Source organism: Malurus melanocephalus, unplaced genomic scaffold, assembly GCF_030028575.1.
Source record: "Malurus melanocephalus ecotype Western Australia unplaced genomic scaffold, MMel_1.1 scaffold_41, whole genome shotgun sequence".
Taxonomy (NCBI): Eukaryota; Metazoa; Chordata; class Aves; order Passeriformes; family Maluridae; genus Malurus; species Malurus melanocephalus.
The window spans coordinates 3064808-3079147 of NW_026623273.1; the positions used below are offsets into that span (position 1 = coordinate 3064808).

General features: G+C 37.3%; 1 protein-coding gene across 2 annotated transcripts in view; it reads left to right on the plus strand.

Annotated features, from left to right (window-relative positions):
• The first annotated feature begins 7094 nt into the window (after window positions 1-7094).
• The window catches only part of GHR (growth hormone receptor), a 148843-nt gene continuing 141597 nt past the window's right edge, over window positions 7095-14340 (plus strand). For both annotated transcript variants that reach the window (XM_057364728.1, XM_057364724.1), the window contains exon 1: window positions 7095-7296. The gene's annotated coding sequence lies outside the window, so the exon portion shown is untranslated. The remainder of the gene's footprint in view (window positions 7297-14340) is intronic.

Below are 14340 nucleotides of genomic sequence, written 5' to 3' on the forward strand. Positions count from 1 at the left end.
GAAAGAAAAGTGTTCAAGTTTTAGGTCATAGGTCCTTTACTCTCATATTCATGGAGGGACTTCTGTCCACTAAGAATTCACAGTCTGAGCCTTGCTCCACCATTTCTGTATCCACTCTAAGTGAGAAAGGAAWAGTCCTTTACTCCAGAAATTGGTGATGGTGGTTCTCTCTTGATTGCAASCAAACCACACTGACTGCTTCTGGACTTGGAGAGTTTTGGTTTCTTTCCCCACCCCCCACCCCCCTTTTAATAGAGATAATTAAATATTAATTACAACAAGAATAGAATACCAGCTCTCCCTTCTAGGAAACTGCTATAATTAGTGGAATATGAAGTCATGCAAAGCATTACTATTTCCCATGAATATTCAGTTGCTCCACACAAAGTGTAATAACAGTGGGAGAACAGAATGGACTTCCATTCCAGCACTTACAACATGTGTTTTTCTTTCAGGAGGTAGAATGTGTGTGTTTAGATCCATCCTGGAAGACAAGAAGCTAAATCTTTAACTCCAGCTTCTGGATATTGGTCTAATCTTTGAGACAAGTGTAAAGGGAGAGCAAGGGAGTTTTTGGCTGCTTTTCACTTGGAACCTAGTCTGACAGACACTCATCATTGAACCCTGGGAAAACACCAACGTTCTCAAGAATCATAATTAGGACTAATTGCCGGGAAAGTTCGCAGACAATGAAAATTAAGAAAATTAAGCACTTCCATGTACTTCCAGGTACATGCTGAGTARAACTTTAGGATGCGTAATGTTCAGACTAGACATTGGCTGAGAGGAGTAGTGTTTTCTGAATGAGCTGCCTCTTGAGTTGTGCTGTGCAGAAATTGCAATGACAGTGGTTTCAGTGGCCTCTAAACAGAAAACTTAAACAATAAGAAATAAAATGAATAGTTCCTGCCATCCCTTGGATTTATTTCTGTAATGTCCTTGCAAATTGCAATATGATACTTGCACCAATGATAGATGGCTAATATCTGGACTAAGAGAATCAAGATAAGAATGTTTTTACAGATAATTTTTTTTTTAGTAATGTAGACCTTGTTGAAATCACTGTAGTGGACTCTATCAATTCCGCTCTGACAATAACAAGTACCTTGCTAGTATTTCCATCTACAATGTGTTTTCACTGAAACAAGACTTATATAATTTACTTCCAGATGTCTTTTTAATCCTCTTTTTATGGTTGTATTTGTGTTTGATTGAGAAATACTTAATGCTTAAGGTCATGGGTCCCTAATTTCTGATCTGTGAAGATTTTTCTTTGTATTTGTATTATGGTATTCATTCATTTGTTAGATATGAGAAATCTGAAGCTAATAGATCACAAATATTGACTTTGGGGTGAGGCGCTTTTATGTGTATGTGTTTTTTTAGTGTGTTCGTTTTTAACGTCTGGGTTGTTTATTTTTTTGGNTTTTTTTTTTTTTTTTGTTTCTTACAATTTGAAGAATTGTCGTGCTCAGGAAGCACTAAGAACGTAATTCCATATTATAAGCATTCAGTTGTCTGAAAACATAGAATCCCAAAACAATACTGAAGTTTTTCTATAGGCAACCCAAGTTTCTTAAATGCTGAGCAAGTGCAGATCCTTCAAGAGAAATCCAGAACACACAGCAGTATGTAACCAGTTCTGAGACTTTTTTCTCTCTTCTTATAATTGAGTAGGAACTATTGGCACTGTAACAGCAGCYTATACATGTTTCAGAGCCGTGAATAACAAGGCTAAAATTTATTTCAGTTAATCACAATACTGTCATTGACTTACAAGGTTTCTGGATTTCAACCCAGGAAAGGTTAACCTTAAAGTTAAACCTATATATATATTTAAACAAGACTTAGAAAACAATTCAGACTATTAAGAAAAACAATCAGAATTTCTAATACCTCCTGTGGTAGTGAATATTAAATCAAATTKTGATATTCCCATTGCTGAGAGTGAAACAATCAGTAAATGTTCTTTGCAGGAAAGGATGAAAAGAAAAAATATTATTCATGAGAAATGCTGTTACAGAGCTAATTGTGCCTCCCTTCAGTTTATTACTGCAGAGTCCTTGCAATGCTGTAGCACAGCATTTCATTACACTTCCATAAGAAATCGCAAGTCTTTTAATCGACAAGGTAACAGCTGAAGATTTTTCAGTGGTAAAATACAGACATACCCTCTTTTTATTTTATCAGAAAATACAAGGATAAACCTGCAGATATGGAAGAGGAGCAGCAATTAAATAGTACTTGATGATACAAATTATCAAGGTTGTCTTTTTGGACTAAAACCGTAAGTCCTTTTTTCCTTAGATGGAAAGAATCTTTAATAAGAAATACTGTTTAGTGCATATTAAAAGCAAGTTGTCTGAAATGTCGAAGGCGCTCCAAACGAGAATGTCTCAGGTTAAGTGAATGGGATAAAAATCTTCCTGTCCAAGCTCTGGAGCAATTGCAGATTTGTCTAAAGGCTGCCAGTCTGCAACATCTTCTTCAGGTGGGAGAAAATTAAAATCTTTCTGTAGCTCCATTACTCTGCATTAATATGCTTATTTCAAATCTACTAGACCTTACTTTCATATCAAGTGAAACCCCTAGTTCCTGCAGGCCTTAATAAATATTTTAAACCCAAGGTTGTTTGAAAAATGTAGTGTTTATGTCRGGGCAAGAAGAAAAACAATACATATTATGTTTTTGAAGTAATTTTTAGTCATGAAAAATTGAAGTCAGGGAAGTAATTATAAAACAGGACAAAATGCAAATGGAGTATATCAGTCCAGCTTGTCTTTGTACCTTTCTTCTAATTTTTCTAGGCAAAAGAATCTCCATAAACTTCAGAAGTCTCTTACCTCCCCACTGTGCAGCCGGCAATCACAATACAAGCAATTCCTTGCCAGGAGTCATACATGGCCCCAATGATGATGTTGCAAACCAAAAGATATGTGTATTCTCAGCAGCAAGACCTACAGCTGAGGGGAACACAGGGCGTATTTCAGGTTATGACAAAGGCTGAAATGTTTGTGCGGCCTTTCAGCACTCAGACARAGAAATAGGAGGTAGGAACCACAGTGGTATGCAGAAATCTTTGCAATAGGAAGCAGAAGAAGGGAAACAAGATTTCAGGAAAGAGGGGATAAAAGACATTGTGACCGATTTCAGTTTGAAAATACAGTGATATGCTGTTGTCTAAAAAGTGAATGGATGTATCACATGACATGTTTCATGATCTGATAATCTGGTATTTAGATGTTATTATGGCTCACTCTTATTTTTTTGGCATGTTCTGGGTTTATTGCTTCATGACGGCAAACACGATGAGTTTACTTGCTCCTGCTGTTTAACTTTTAGAGTATTTCCCAGAAGTCATGGTGGAGGAGTTAAATTCCTTTAGTTTTATCCTTTGATCCAATGGGTGTTTCCCTACTCTAGAAAAAAATCCTAGAACTCTTCAGCTTAGTATTCACAAAGCTGATGAAGTGTAGATTTTCAGCCTTTTTTGTTCCTTTTTTCCATTTTTTGTTTATCTGTACTTTGAAGAAAGGTTCAGATTGTCACTATAAAGTGAGTTTTCCTTTTTTTCTGTTACAGCTTCCACAACCTTTCTTCAGGCATGTTAATGGAAAGATTCCTTTTTGTGCTGTTCTACTGGTAGCTTTTATCCTGATCATCCATTTTCCCTTCACTGCAAGGCAGTCCCTTTCCTCCCACAGATTGGGTAAGTGAGTGGATCTGCATCATTGTCTTGGTCTTTGCATCCCACAGAAAGTGCGGACTGCTTTCCTGAAGTATGAGATAGCCATCTGCATTTCTTGCATCTTTCTTCCRATGCCAACCATCCTTCTGTATCTTTTTCCTCATATTTGGCCAACTGACATGTAGTTCCATTTACTGCACTGGTTTCTTTCAATCTTTGCATGTGTGCATGTTTCATTGTTGTTTCCTGTCCTGCAAATTGCTTGTTYTTTCCCAATAGAGTGGTGTGATTACTTTTCCCACTCTCCATGTATTTTAGTAGTTACTGTATGACATGTGTTGGCTCCTGACCCATCTCCAGGTGGAGATCCAATGCCTCCCTGCTGGTCACTGCCATGGAGAGCGACATGTGCTCCTCATCTCCCTGTYCTTTCTAAAGAGTCTGTATCCATCTATTCCGACACTCCAGCCATAGTAGCCATTCCATCACACCTCCATGAAGCCGATAACGCCGTAACCCTKTAGATGTGAGCTGTCTCACTCTTGTTTATTCCCCATGCTGAGTGCATTCCCATAGAAGCTGGACCCAGTGAAACCAGCTTACTGTCTGGAGTGGCTGGAATTCCTTTGTCCTGCTCTTCTGCTGACCTGGGATCCTTCTCCAGGCTCTGGGCTTCTCTTTTCGGTCCTGGTACCAAAATGGAAAGCAGCMGGATTTGAATGGATTGAGCCTTCCTTCCCCTGGCATCTTTAGTTTAAAGCCCTCTTCATCAATTTGCCAAGCCCATGACTCCTCTTCCYCTTCTCTGATAGATGGACCCCACCAGCCATGGTACAGAAAAGACAGACAAGCTGCTTAAAGGTTACRCATGCAAACATGGCTCAAATTGTTAGTCCTTTTGCAAAACCTTCATGAATATAGTGCTACTTGTCCTAGCATTTGTCCATTTTGACTATTTGAGRTTTAAGCCCTACAGGAAGGGCTCTTTTCTCCGCTTGTATATTTCCGTAGTACTAGTGAGATCCCAGTTTCAGATATGGATGTTCTGGGCTCTGCGGCTCTGTTTTAATATTAAAAAAATAATCCAACAGCTATGTTCGATAAATGAATATATACTTTCCCACGAAAAAGCTGTGTGTACTTGCCATACATCAACTACTGGATGAATGGCTCTTTTAGCAGAAAAATATCCATGTGCTRTACAAAAGAATAAAGATCAAAAATACATGTTAAAAAAACATCTATTCATTTTCAGCTTTCTAACAGTCAATCGCATAGATCAAAACAAACAAAAATTGAAGTGCTCTGAAAACCTTAGCTATGAGTTTGAACGCTTCTTATTTTATTACCTGCAGGTCAAAATGGATTGTCACATTAACATGGAAAATATAGAAACGCTAAGACCAATCTTCCTGCAATTTGGCATATATTGGTGAAAATCAAAGAGAACATTTGTTTTATTGTCGTGATGGCTGTATAGGAGATACAGATGCAGACCATCAATAATGTTGGTATTATASTATTTAACTGAAATACTGTAATAGACATATATTAAAAAGATAAGGACTTCAGCCTGTAACTAAAATACAAAAGACACTGAATAGAGGCTGGTAGATTTCCTTCCATTTGCAGTATAATTGCAGCTGTTTTCAAGCAAGCTATAACATGAAAAGGAGTAAAAATTCAATGTCAGTAATATAATTTGGTGTCATATATCAGTGTTTCTTAGCAACAACCCAGTAACATTCAGTGAAGGCTGTGCTCGAAGTAATATTGCATCAGTGGAGAATATTTTCAATGAATGTTTATGCTTCTCTGAAAAAATGTAGATGTTACAAGAATCTTATTGCTCTAGGTTGAAAACAGGTATCATTGAGTTGTTTACTATTGTTTTTAAAAATCAGCATATAACTCAGATGTGACAGYGTTCATGAAATCAAAACCAAAACATGCTTCAAAACACTCCTCTCAGTTATAAAGGAAGATAGTCTGTCCTAACAGGAAGGCTGCCTTTCGGGTCCTAAGATCTCTGTTGGGTAACAGTCTTGGGTTGGGCCCACAGTGTTAGATGTGTATATGTGCAGCAACACTTGAAGGAAGAAAAAAGTGGGAGTTTTTTTCTCCATGTTCAAGATATATCATCTAAGATATGTCCAAGTCCGTTCTCTCTTAAAGCTCAAGCCATTTCAGAAACTAGGTAAAGTTTTAAAAATTCAGCAACAAGAGGGGAAAGAATTTAATCAAATAATGAAACCAGAAAAAGACAAGGAGCGGGAGATATTAAAGAATGCTACCAGTACTTTGATATCCTATTTTAATATTTTTATMATCTTATGATTCTATATTCATAGCCCAAAAGTTAAAAAACTGTGTGAATTAACAGTGTTCTGACAGCAGCTTGGATCAGGATCAAATTCTCCTCTGCCACTTCATGGAGGTTAGCATCACCTGAACCTGTGGTCCCTGCATCGTCAGAACTTGAGAAAACACACCTTTGGAAATTTTCATGCCCAATGGACTTTGCATTTTCAGAAGATCAATTCTGCTTTTCTTTTTCYTTTCTTATCCAAGCATTAGGGAGATACCCAGTCTTAGTACTTTCAAAGTATCAATTTTTTTGTGATAGAGTAGCACAAGTATAAAATTATTGGACTTCAATCAAAGAATGAGCCTTCCCTTGTCAGTACAAGTGCTTAATATACATGTATACCATTTACTTCAAAATTACTTTTCCAATTAATTAACCAGCATTTAAGATCCATCTTCTGAAAAAGATCCATTTTGTTTCAAAGCAAGAAATCAAATGCAAGGAATAAAGAGAGTATAAATATGAAGATAGCCTCATGAGCAACTGACATACATCTAGGTATCCCTGAAATGGCAGATCTGGCCCATGTTTGTTCAACAAAGCCATTTACTTTGTTGCCTAACTCTTAGCATCTCAGATTTCTCAGGGGTGTGAAAATGTTAAACTTTGCAAGGTGAGACTTCTATTTTAACAGACCACTAAAGCCTTTGTCTGGCGTGCAAAACTAACCAAAACAAACTTTGTCCCTACTGACAAACCCTTTCCAAATAATGTATTTTTTTGTAATGGGCCTTTGGGCCAGCCTCTTTGCATAGGYAAGAGCTCCACTTGCAACAGATAAAATCCTGATGTCATTGAGAGAGTATTCAAGCACTGACTGCAAAGATGATGAAGTTCATAAATCCTGGGAGAGAAATAACTTCTTCTTTTTTAARCCGTCATAACAAAATAGAAGCAACCAAAGAAAGGGCCTCTCAGATGAATTAATCGCTCGGTGTCACACTGTGTAAGCAGTCCCCGCWCCAAGGCCGTGCCGGGGACATGTTGACACAGGCGGAGGCAGATAGGGCATATCTCCCTCACCCCTGCTCTGGCCAGGCAGGTGCAGACCAGCTCTGGTCAGGAACCCTTGAACTCGTGCAAACACGCCACAAGCCCATGCTTTACCCCTTTGGAGATTTTTGTTTTAGGTCCAGCAGCGCTCGGGGCCTGAGCCAGCTGCCAGCCACCAGACCTGAGCGCACAGGGGACGGACAGCGGGGGATCCACCATCAGCCTGGCGCTGCCCTGCGCCGTCAAGGTAGGAGCTTGGACATTTCTATAGGGGCTCAGGTGACCAAACCTCCACCTAACMCAGGTGGTCAGCCCTGGAGGTTGTGGGAGAAAGCATGGGAAATCTGAGCCCAGCGTTTCTAAAGCAATGCACCTGTCAGAAAGCTTTCTTCCTTGTYTCAAGGGCCTGTGAGTGAGACAGGCCGTGGCTGTGAGACAAGTGAGACAAGATGGGCTCTGTTCCTGCAGTTCCTCCAACCAAATCACCGTGTCCAGCCCGAGCTGATGACTGAGCTGAGGCTGGCACTCAGACAGTGACCACCTCTATCWGTTTCTTCTCACATGCTCTTTTTTCCTTCTCCTCTACACTGAAGATGGTGAGAAGAGCAAATGTGGATGGGGGAGGAAGTTTTAAATAAATCTACAAAACACAAAGGATCTCTGCAGATCAAAATATACTTTCTGTTTACAGAGCTAAACAAAAAGCTGGAAAAACAGACTTTAAATTCCATTTTTTTCCATGGCGATTCTGTGATATGCCTAGAAATTTTACATTTAATTTTTCCCTTTTTTTTCCCACCAAAAGTCTCCTTTTGGCAAAAGACTTTGTTTTATGTTTATGCATANAAAAAAAAAAAAAAAAAAAAAAAAAAAAGAAAATATTAATGTGATGTGTGGCATTACTTTGAGAAGAAAACAAAATTAAATGTATACCATTTGAAATAACATTTCTTTGCTAGGTAAACAGCACAAGCAATCTCCTAGCTGTATCATAATGGCATTCCACTTTACACAGAGAAAACATAGATGGTTACACAGATGGTGTGATGATGTTGCATTTCAGGAAATAAATTAAGCAATTKATCTGCTAATCACATAGCCTTAAAATCATTTTCTCAGAATCTGTTTYTGGAGATCCTGCCAGTATTAGTTCCAAGATTTAGCTGATCTTGAGCTAATGCAGTAACTCAGTGGGGATCTCAAGGCCTGTGCTAAGGACCATGGTGAGGCTTTACAGATGTGGCACACTTGCCATGAGGAAAATCCAATTCTTCCAGGAATGGTCAGTGTTGAAACATGAGTTACGTTCGGGAATGCTGTGTATTTCCTGGCTCACTCATGCTTACTGCTCTGTGTAAAAACCCTGATTCCTCTAGTGCATATCCAGACATTTCTAAACATTGCTAGAATATTTACAGTTCATCTGAACTGTACAGACGTCGTTTCCCTCCACTGAAAGCAGGAGTACCTGGGCTTCATGAAGGTCTTGCAGTGTGTCTGTTTAATTTTTCAAGAGTGTCTTTTAAATGTTTTCAAACCTAAAGTTTCCAATCCTGACAACAGATTTCTTTGACACTTAGAGTTTGACTTATTTGATATATTTGGGTTTCTTCCCACATAAGAGAGAAATTTTTGACAGGTAGAATGGGAGAACGGAGATTTTACTTGGGGAAGAACTATAAAAGATTTACTGATTTCTTACAAAATAAAAGAAAACACAAACATTTAATTTTGAATCAACAACAAATGTTTTAAAATCTGTATCCACAAACTCAATAATTGCTTTTCTCTCCTGTTATTTAGCCCTTTCTATAAAACATTCTGTGGCAGGGAGGGTCCTTCTTTTTAAAAATTGTGAACAAGGTTRTAAATATATGTAATTTCAATTTTTTTAAAAAGGCTTTTCTGTAGTTACAAACAACTGATGCTCTCTGCAGAAATTGAAACTGGTTTTGGTGGCATGTCGTTTGAATCATTTTACCACAGTATTGTTAATTTTTAGAAGAGTCAGAAAGTCTGAAATATTTGGGATTCCTCATTCCTGAACAGCCACATTCTATCAGACCTCTAATTTTAGCTCTATTTATGGTTTCATTATATATCAAACATTTTTGAAAGACATTTGCCATAAAAACAAAAGTGAACTYTTTGGGTGACTTTTTGTATTACACATGTATACTAAAAATTATGCAGGATCACTGATGTGGTTTTGTAAGCATCAAATGCGTTGAAAACTGCAGAAACTCTACCCCAGTTATTTCTCACTTCAGTGATGTATTTTGACTTTATTTATACTCTTGCCTACAGTGAGACTAAACTGTTGAAAACAAACCTAGCTAGCTGTAGACCCAGCACTGCAGTCCATACATCTCCTAACAGAATTCCAGAAAACCCTTAGTCTGCATTTCTCCAGGCTCTAGGTGYATGGCCTGAAAATTTTGTCTCAAATCTTAGCAAATGGAATATGCTTTGAGTATGCCAGCATCTGAGACACTCAGCTGTGAATCTTAACATTGCCACATACTTTTCTTTAGCTGAGGTGTAGAATTTGCCTAGAGCTTACTAACTACTTGAACAACAAGGTGGTTGTATGAGATTAGGATATTCAGGTGACTTTGTGAAGCAATAATCAGGTATTTAGTGGCTAGAATGAGAGTTTAAACACTTATGTTTGATTTGGTTATTGCCTCATAACAGAAATAATAAGTTACATTTTTTCAGAGCAAAATAATTTGCATTAAAATTGTAAATCCCAGTTTATTTTAACTACAAGCCTACATAAAGCAAGACTATTAGAAGTGCACTTGCAGTGTTCMTATGGCATTTGTCACTAAGTGGTGACATTATTTTATCTCTGACCAAAACAGCTAATGCATTGGATGTCCTTGTCTRTACTTCTTCAGTTACCTTATCAAGTTAGAAAAACTGGTATCTAGTAAATCATTGTTTCCGACTGCTCTGTGTTGCTTGGTCTCAGKAAACTCAGACATTGCAAATTGTATGGTCCATCCTTAGTGACCACCTGGATCCAGTGTGKCAGAGAAGCATTGCAGCCATAAGATGGAGCAGAAAGCAGTGCCTGCCCTGGAGAGCCTGGGTTACAAGCAGAGGAAGGGGTGCACATTGAGTCAGTGATGGATCCAAGGTCACCTGTGCAGTTGCTGGAAAATCAAGAGTTTCCTATTTGTCCTATTAACTATTTTTTTTACTCAATATCCTCCATAATTACTGCTATTCAGTCATTACTTCTGAAACAGGAGTCAAATGGAAAGATGGCACTTAGAGTTCTCTTAATTGCCTTGTTAAGCTCTTTAATGCTATTTTACTTCTTAAATATTAAAACAGAGATATCATTTTAAAATTAATATATGCCKTGAAATGCTACCAGACAAACAGGTAGCAGCAAATTTAGTAAAGAATGAACTCCTGATTCTAAAGTAAAATTGAACATTTCCTTCCATTTTGGAATAGGAAGATAGTATGGAAACATTATATATCAACTTTAAATGAGGAAGAAATAGTATTTTCAGGAGGCAGATTATTAAGCCATTTTTCTGCCTAAATCTCATCTGTGGTATTTCAGTATCTGATGCCATTTTCTTCTCTCTCTCTTCATATGCAATGTCAGGACAAATTCATGCTGTTGATTTTTTCTTCACTGTTTTTCTGTTGTAGTTTTGTCTTCTGCTAATATAAACTAACCATTTATTGCATTGCTAAGAAAAAAAATTGAGAAAAAACACTGATGAGGAGGASCCCAAGGATCTCAAAGCCTATGACTATATTTGAAATGAATAAAGAGATAAGAAATAATCCAGGGACAAAGTAATAGGAAAATAGAAGAACGGAACAGATTGAAGAGAGAAATAGATGTCCAAATGTTCTTGTCATTGCTGGATGAGAACATTTCTAACTGCTTGCAGTGACCAGGAAAAGAATGAAACAGTGGCAGGGTATTACAAAGGTGAAGAACTAGTTTTGAGCATAAATGAAAGAGATTTAATCACTAGTTTAATTTTTTTGGTTGATTTTTAGGCTAGACAAAGGCATCTACAGTACTGCTGGTTAGTTTTTCRTAGAAATAACATGATTAGTCAATTAAATRYAAATATATTACCATTTCCTAATTTTAGAGAAAATAATATTTTAATTTTGTCTGAATATTCAGGAAATAATATTGTAGTAGCTCATGCTTAATCTTMAAAAGATTTATTTTCTTGCATATTTTATCTAATTCAAAAGTGTCTCCAGCTGCAACTGAAACTTTCACTCAGAACTGTGGCTTAGTCCATTTATATTGGTGTACAATTGCTTGTTCTCACTATAAACAGAATTTATCATCATCCTGATGACCTCCCCTTCTTCCCAAGAATATGAATATGCAAAATKTAATCTTATAATCTCAGGTAATTAGTTCCAGTGTGGCTGCAAAGCTGAGAAGTGTTACACAAAAAAAGAGGATCCAAAATGCCTCTTCTCCCTATGCAACCCATCGTGCAAAATGGCATGAATATTTCAAGCAATAGCACAGTAAAACAAAATTATGCCACTTGAAATAACTTTGAAAATTTCTTTGAACTTATACTAACATATACAGATATGAACATACATATTATAGAAACACAAATATTAATTTTAAAAATATTTGGAAATATCGAATATACAATCTGAAGCTCGTTGTGTTCTGTGAGAGTATGAGACAGTTTCAAAACATGTCCAGACAATACATTAACTACTTAAAAAAAATAAGCTATATTAGTGTTTCATAGCAGTGATGAGTGATTCTGATCAACTCTTCATTCAAGAAGCCTCTGCCTCCTTGGGCAGCTGAACTCTTTCACCCAAAGCTGGCACCTTTATTTCTTCACTGACAGACAAAAGAGTGCCTGTGAACTGGGGGAGTCTACAGGCATGAATGGCTTAGGTGTGCCAGCTTAGGCAGTAACCTACACCCTAGCCTTTATCGTGTCTGATTTCTATTTCTTTTTCTAGTGAGTACTATCACAGTGCTAGTCGCAGTTTGACTTTTAAATTTTCTGTACTGAGATATTTCTAGCTAGGAGGACCTTTTGCTCATTCTCACTAACAGTAGTAACTGTCCTTTGGGCAGCCCAGCTCTCCTGCTGCTCCTGTGATGAGTCAGGCCCTTACATGTATTGCACAGCATGACCATGGCACACATGGCAAGAGAATGAAATACATCTMTCTCCAGAAGAGTCATCCAGTCACCACACCACACCTTACAACAAATTCTGTCTTTAAATATTGTCTGCAAATCATGTGTGCTTATAAATACTTCATKTGAAAAGAAAATTACTGTGCTGGTGTCTGTAGCATTTCTTACACCAAATGTTTACGACACAAAGCCATGCTATGCACAGTGCATGTTATGCAGACAAGATAGTGACAGCAGCCCTCCTCTGTTTCTCTATGGCTTCTTTGATTGTTTGTGGTCATTTAACCTCCTAGATGAGAAGAATTTTCTGCCATGATCCTACAAARTGATAGAAAGAGACCTGACAAGATATGTGTGTGATTTATTAATAAAGTCCTAGTGATACCCTTGCCTAGCAGTGCACGAAATCTTTTTTCCTCCTATTAGCCTGAAGAGGTCCTTTTTCTAACACTGTGTACAAATATTAATTTGGTAGAATTCGAGTGTTTTGCAATGTAGCAGGTGTAACGTCAAAGGATTGACAAGTGTGAGTTTAAATAACAGACTATGGCAATCATCTCTATTGATCACAAGAACCCTTTAGGATTCCTCTTTTAATTGGTGTTGCAGTTGTTCCACTGCCTTGACAATCRTTATGACAATAGTTATGGCAGCAAATGAATAGAGAGCGATAGCAGAGAAATACTCATGCCTTGGTTGGTCTTGCACTTCTTTTATTACATTAATACAAGTACCACTCAAGCATCTGCAAACTCTTGCAAGAAAAAATTTGCTCATATGTCAAAAATCTCAGTCATCTGAAGGGTGTAGTTTGGTGCCACTTACATGCCAGCCTGTCGACTCTGAAGCTGTCTCAAAATGATTTGTGTAAAAGAAATACAAGTCCTTTCTGTTCTGCATGCTAGGGGAAAAGATGCATATTTTTTATCATACAGCATGGTCAACAATGTAACTGTAGTGATTACAACAGCATATAATTGGCATATAGGCTGACTTCTCTTCTGAACCTTGGATAATTGGGGAAAAGTTTAAACTATAGTCTTTGAAGCTGAATTCCTTTTAAAAAATATTAGCKATCCTGAAATTCCTTCTTCTGGTTTTACCAGGGACCAATATTTTGCAGGATTATAAGCACATCATTACAGAATATTCAAATACAAGTTCATCTGGACATAACAGGGCCAGAATTTAGCTTCATCATAAGGATTGCAAAGTTTGGGCAACATTTGGGGTTTAGGTATAAATGGGCAGTACTGGTTCATAGAATGTAACTGACATACCGACATATGTTGAGAAATAGCCATTTGAACAGATCTTCTTCTGAAAGTCTTGTCAGTTGAATCCTGCATGAGGTGTAATGGAGAGTTAAGTAGGTTAAGTTCAAAGAGGAGGTTAGAGAGCAAGGAAGSGCCTGGACAGGTATTCTCCTATCAAGTACTGGCAAGATTAAATGGGTGTAAATAGGCATGCACATGCTGTGAATTTGTGTTGGAGGAACATTATCCAAAGAATCTTTCAGTGGTAAATCACCCACCATTTTAGGATCTTCACCTAGTTTTTTTCAGAATAAAAACCTACMTTGTCCCCCACCTCAGTGCAATATATTCTCACTGAAGCAGTATAGTCATGTAGGTAAGATGGACGGATTTTAGTATATCACCTTTAATCTGAATGGTCTAGGGATAGTCTGATATTCTTGGACTATGTCTGATATTCTTGGACTATGTACTGTTTAGTCTATGTAACATGATTGCTTTTTCTTGTTAGTTGCATCCAATTCTGTGCAATTTTTGAATATCAGAGAACAAGCATTTTTTTTTTGTCACAGGTCTTTTTTTATCCCTAGTAATTCTCTGTATGCTTTTTCTGTCTTTTAATTAAGATCCCCTTAATACTTTCAAATAATCATTGATGTAAGCAGAACAGTAAAGTTAATCAAACATAAATGTCTCCAGTGCTGTAAAGTCTGTTTTCCAGKTGGAAAGTGTTTTTTAAGGAAAGAGCAGCATACTAAATAATATTTTATATTCAGTTATAACTATAAATGGTATCAGTGCGTTTCTATGAAAACTAGAACATTACATGTTCAATATATTAATATTGCATTCTATATAT